Source organism: Miscanthus floridulus, chromosome 14 (genome assembly GCF_019320115.1).
Source record: "Miscanthus floridulus cultivar M001 chromosome 14, ASM1932011v1, whole genome shotgun sequence".
NCBI lineage: Eukaryota > Viridiplantae > Streptophyta > Magnoliopsida > Poales > Poaceae > Miscanthus > Miscanthus floridulus.
In genome coordinates, this window is record NC_089593.1 from 42343708 (window position 1) to 42349607 (window position 5900).

The 5900-nt window shown below is 44.9% G+C and overlaps 1 non-coding gene across 1 annotated transcript; it reads left to right on the forward strand.

Moving 5' to 3' along the window:
- Positions 1-5566: 5566 nt before the first annotated feature.
- On the forward strand, positions 5567-5672 carry LOC136506265 (small nucleolar RNA R71). Its single transcript, XR_010771488.1, has one exon. It is a non-coding gene; the product is annotated as a small nucleolar RNA R71 (small nucleolar RNA).
- Positions 5673-5900: the final 228 nt, after the last annotated feature.

Sequence of the window (5900 nt, forward strand, 5' to 3'; positions counted from 1 at the left end):
CGAAGCTACGGTTCAAAAGTTACAACTACCGAGAGATTTGCCTAATATGTGGAAAAGAAACTATAGGCTTCATTTATGTTAACTATATGAATTCATATACAAAAGATATTTTATAAACAATATGGATTGATTTAAGTCAATTTTAGATTTAAATTATAAAATAAAACTAAAACAAATTATATTTTATGTATAAAACTTAGTTGCATAAACATTAATCAAGATATGATTTAAACCATGTTATTTCAGAAATATCAATATAGTAAACACTATTACTAATGTGTAAATCTCGTCACTATGAATCTAATGCAACTTGAACGGACTATTTCAGAGTTGAAACGAATAAGTTATGATTTAAACAAGTTTTACTTTAATTAAATAATAGATTAAATCTACTCATGAATTCCAAGTGTTGAAAACATGCCTAACAGTTGTATAAACACGTAGAAAACATAAATATGGTCCTAACGCAATTTGAACAGGTCAAATCGGACTTAAAACGCAAAAGTTACGCATGAAATAAGATTTAGTGGCATTTCTGTAAATAACTCGAACTCAATTTTGAATTAAAACAATTAAAATCTGAATTACACGGTCATTGGACTAGGCGTACTATTTTTGGAAATTATAGGGTCCTAAACGAATAAAATCAGGGCTAATTTGTAATTTATTTGAACTGTTATGGACTGCGGGTTAATTACTTGAAAATTCGGGGGCTAATCTGCAAAACGTGCAAGGCTTGACTGTGGGTTGACCCGGGTGCTGACTAGGCGAACATGTGGCGGCCGGGGACTGGTGCAGGGCACCACGTTGGTGTGGGCGCTGCTGACTTAGCGGGGTGGACCGAGTCCACGAGTCCTGGTGGACCGGTTACACAGCGAATAGGTACGTCTAATCTAGGTCGTCCGTGCTACATCCGACGGTGCTACGTGAATGTGAGGTCCCTCGCCGCTGCCCGGTGCCTCTGGGGAGGGCGCCATGGCCAGCGGCGAGCCGAGCTCGGCGGTGGACGCCGAGGGGGACGATTCTGGCCATGCCCTACCCAACCGAGGACACCTGGATGATCTATAGGACCTCGCGATCTCGCTGGAATACCTAACGGGGATGGGGACCACGTCAGGGTGGTGAGCCCACGGCAGTGCCATGGCCCGCGAGTCAGCAACTTGCTACTATGACATTTTAGCGCGCTATTTGACGAACAGAGGGCATGGGGAGGATGAGTGGCTCACCGAGATTCGTATTGAGGTGGTCGTGGCGTCCGAGAAGTATCCGAGGGGGTGGGTCATCGACGGTGGTGGCTGGAGAGGGAAACAACGACGCTGGTTAGAGGAACCTGAGCAATACATGGCCAAATCGATGAATTGCAGTCACCTACGGTTATGGGAAAACATGGCGGAGGTCACCGGCGCGTCGGCAACATGGATTGCGCACCGGAGCAGCGAGCTATGGCGCGGCGGTGGCGAACTCATGTGCGGAGGAAAAAGGGAGAAGAACGGGGGCTCGGCTCATGTTTTAAAGGCGGGGCGAGGCACTGTAGAAGGAAAGGGAAACGGGGGCATGGGTAGGGTTGGTTGCCTTCCCTGCATGCTCGATGGCGGCGGCGGCTTGCCATACGGGTGTGGCGCACTAGCGGGCAGAGGAAGGAAAGAACGGGGAAGAAAGGAAAGGGAGAAGAAGGAAAGAGCATGGCCGGCTGATGGGCGGGACCCATGGGCAGTGAGAGGGAGAAGGAGCACAACGTGTGTGGTCACCTGATAGGCGGGGCCAGCGTTGCAGCGGGGAGGGAAGGGAGAGAGCGGCGAGCGCTGAAGGCTAAAACGCTGAGCTAGGCCACGCGCTCGAGGCAGTGCGGTGCGGAGGCCAAGTAACGGGCCGAGCAGCGATCTAGGTCAATGGTGGAGGAAAGAGGAAGGGAGGAGGAGGGCGGTTGGGCCACCGGGCAGGCCAATCCAGGAAGAAAAAGAGCGGGCTGAGCGCGTGAGGGAGGGAAGAGGAGGCTGGGCTGAAAGAAGAAGATGAAGTTTTTCCAAATTAAATTCTTTTCTATTTCTAGTTTTCAAATCCTAAGCCAAAATCAAATCAAATTCAAATATGTTCTCAATATACTTTTCATCTGAAATGTAAATGAGCAATTTTGGTAAGTTTCCAAAAATAAACTTTTCCATTTTTTTAAATCCTATTATTTTCAATTTTTCTTTTCTTTTATTTCAAAGCCACTTTTAATTTTATTTTAAGAGCATTTTAACCATTTTGAGTTTTCAATTAAAGTCACTCAACCAATAAAATCAAACGCAATGGCATGTATGCTCACACATGTTACTACCTTATGATGTATTTTAATTTAATGAAAAATTTTATTTCCTATATTTCATGTGCATAAAAATTCATAAATAAATCATTTTAGCTCTATTTCAAAAGAGGCAAATTTTATGGTGTTACAAACTGGTCGGACGCCTGCTCTTGATGACCGATGACTAGCTAAATTGCTCAAACAAGCTGAAGATGGTGTTGCTCGGTGGATCCAAGGTGCTCGAGGACTAGCTGTGGGGGTATAACCCCCGATACACATAGGACCATACACAGGCCAAGCCGCTAGGGGAGGCCCAGCCCATAATACCGTGCATGAGTCGCGCCACTAGTTGAGGCTCAGCTTATAAGACGACGCTGCGTAGAGCATGGCACAGGTCAGTGTGCCTCGCAAGACTATGTGAAGATCCTCGGTGATCTAGGAAACCTGCTCGGATAGGCTAGATCCTGTAATATCTGTAACTTCCTATCTTATAAATCGATCAGGATAGAAACAACCAATCTGTAACCGTACCCCCCGGGCTATATATGGTGGGTAGGGACCCCCCACATTTTCATCGAATCATATGCAATACAATCCACAAAGACACCTGACGTAAGCTATTACGTCAAGCTAACGGACCCAACCTGTCTAATCGTTGTCTCTTGCGTTCTATGTCACCATCCGGTTTTCTCACGCGCACCTCCACCAATTCATCTACTACCATGGGCATACCGTTCGGTAGACTACTAACCAGATTTCGTTGACATCGTCTCTTCCTCAAGTGTTGCTATTCCTCACCGACTCATAGGCGTGCAAGCCACCACTCGCCGTCGACAAGCTAGTGCTCCGCACTGGTATGCCTCACTGGCATGTCCGTACAGATCCACCAGTGACTAGGCTAGTACTCATCACTATTGTGGCTGCTCGAGCTCACTACCGCAAGATCCAAAGGCAAGGGTAATGCTTTCTCGCACTTCCCTTATCCATGTTTCTTGGCTTTTTATTCCCCTCTTATCTCATCTGAGTACGAATGAAGCTTCCATCTGATCATTCAGGAGCTCACGAGCACATCCTCGTAGGTGCTCCTACTCTGATTTAGGCAACAACACTACCGCTTCCACCACCGGCCCCGCTCCACCACATCCTAGTCAAGATGGAAAAGGAGGCCACCAACAAGAGGAATGAAGTAGACATCATCATAGATGATGTCTTGGTTGTTATCTTCTGCTGCCTCATAGCCCACACCATGTGCAGCTGCAAGTGTGTGTGTCACTCCTAGTATCGCCTCATCTTCAAATCTGAGCACCATAAGGAGCTGCCCTAGTTTGTCACTGGATTCATGTATGGCAACTAGAAAGGCAAACGCCGATTCACCAACTTCACTGGTGAATACCCCCCTTTTACTTCTTGCCCTTCCCCATTCAGGATTTAGTCATCTTAGATTGGTGCAGAGGCCTCTTCTTCTGCTGGTGCATTGGGCTTCTCTATGTTGTCTGCAATTCGGTAACTAGCAAATCAGTGGTACTGTCGCATAGCAACCTTTGTTATGGTTCAGCTCGCTTGGGGTTTGATCCCACAATCTCCTTGCACTTCCATGTGGTAGAACTATGGGTAAGGTCACCTAGGGTGTTAGTTGTCAGCATCTACTCATCCAAAACTAGAGCATGGATGTGTAAAGAATTTGAATGAGGAGAAGATATTCTAGTATGCAAATTTTCAGGAATTATGTTTCTTAATGATTTTATGCACATGCTGGAGGTGTCCCACATAGTTGTTGATATGGAGGAAAATTCTTAGTCCACTAGGTCCTACAATATCCATCCATGGAGATTAGGGTTAGTTGTGTCTATGTATTGCTGATATTTTCAAAACATCTGACCTTTCAATCTAAATCCTTGAAAACTATGGTACTAATAAATAGACATTGAAGCATACTATGAACACGTTGTAGCTATTTGGACTGAACAATATTGGACTCAGTTCCGAGGCTGCCAATGCGGACTATAGAGTGATTGTAGTTCACCTAGAATGAAATTTGATTTTCCTTGTTAGGGAGGACAGAACACTGATGGCATATGACATGAGCCATAGAAAAGTTCATGTCCTCCCTGCCCGGGTTATCTGCTATCCTAAAAGTACCTAGAGTATTTATTTGAACAGACCTCACTATCTGCCTTATGTTTCCTTGTTCATGGAGTCATTAGCAGGGCAGTAAAGGTACATATGTTGTATTTTGTTGTTAGGACATTTCTTTGTTCAGGTAGGGAGTTGTTTTGAGTCTATAGATAGTCTAATTTTGGCTTGGTAACTAAACCAATGGTATGTTGAATATTATTAATTCTGCTACTTTGCATTGTGCAGCTTTTGGAGTCTCAGTGCTTTTGAATGATTTTCCTACAATGGCTATGGGAGAAAGAAGAGGGGTTTCATACTGCATTGGCTACCAAGCTGATCAAGGAGTGCCAATCTAAAGGAGTAGAGCACATCTACCTTATGTAAGTCTATAGGGAGCAGAACCTTTATTATGCTATCTATGTACCGCTTGTGTTAATTTATCAGTTGACACAGTTGTTATGTTAGTGTAGAGCATTGTTATTATAACAAGTACCCTTTGTTGTGGACATGATGAATGATGTGTAATGATTATATTTGTATGGTGTGTGTTTAGTAAGTTATTAAGGCCCAGTTGAATTAGTAAATATTTTGTAAAAAATAGATGTAATTCTATCACTGTCGGATGTAAGGGCCGTTTGTTGTTTTGTCATCACCGTCGTACCACTCGCCTTTGGTGAAGCAGACGGCCATCACCACCGCTATTCGTCTGATGTGGCAGGGGTCAATAGTGCATCACCGCCAAATTGTTTAGTAACCCAACATCGACTAAAGGATCATCATGGGCAGATCATACTACAACATGATGATGACCATGCCCTATGACCAGATGGTTCATACACTGAAGTAATGGTGATGTTCACCTCGACATAGGCGAGTCACACTCTAGTGTGATGGAATAAGGATCTGATCACGGACAGATCATAAGCCATGTGGTGGTGTTAGTGCATACCCACACACGTGGGTCGTGTTCCAATGCGACAGAAATGAGGACCTTATCATGGATGGATGATAAGCTAATATGACGGTGTAGTGTACACCCCAGTCGATCTCAGATACCAACGGTGATGGCTATGAGTATCATTGACAACAGCTTACTGCCGAGGCCAAAATTGGACTACGATATGGGTTACAACATGGCTATGAAAGGTGCGAGTGTAGTAGTGCATCTCGTGGTGTGGGTAGGTAAGGATGTGTTCTTGCAGCCTCTCCCATGCTTCTAGGATGGATTCTGATGCTGTCTGCTAGAAGTTGGAAATTCTTCAATGAAGGGCATTGGTTTTGTCCATCGGGAAGAACTTCGTGAGGAATGCCATGAAACACTTGTTCCATGTGTTGATAGCTTCCCGGTCCTTGTAGAACCACTATTTTGCCCTCCCCTAGAGGGAGAACGGGAACAAGCAGAGTCTAATTACCTCCAATACGACACCCTCCATGACGATGGTGTCGCATAGCTCTAGGAAGTGTTGGAGATGTACGTTGGTGTCCTCGCTATGCAATC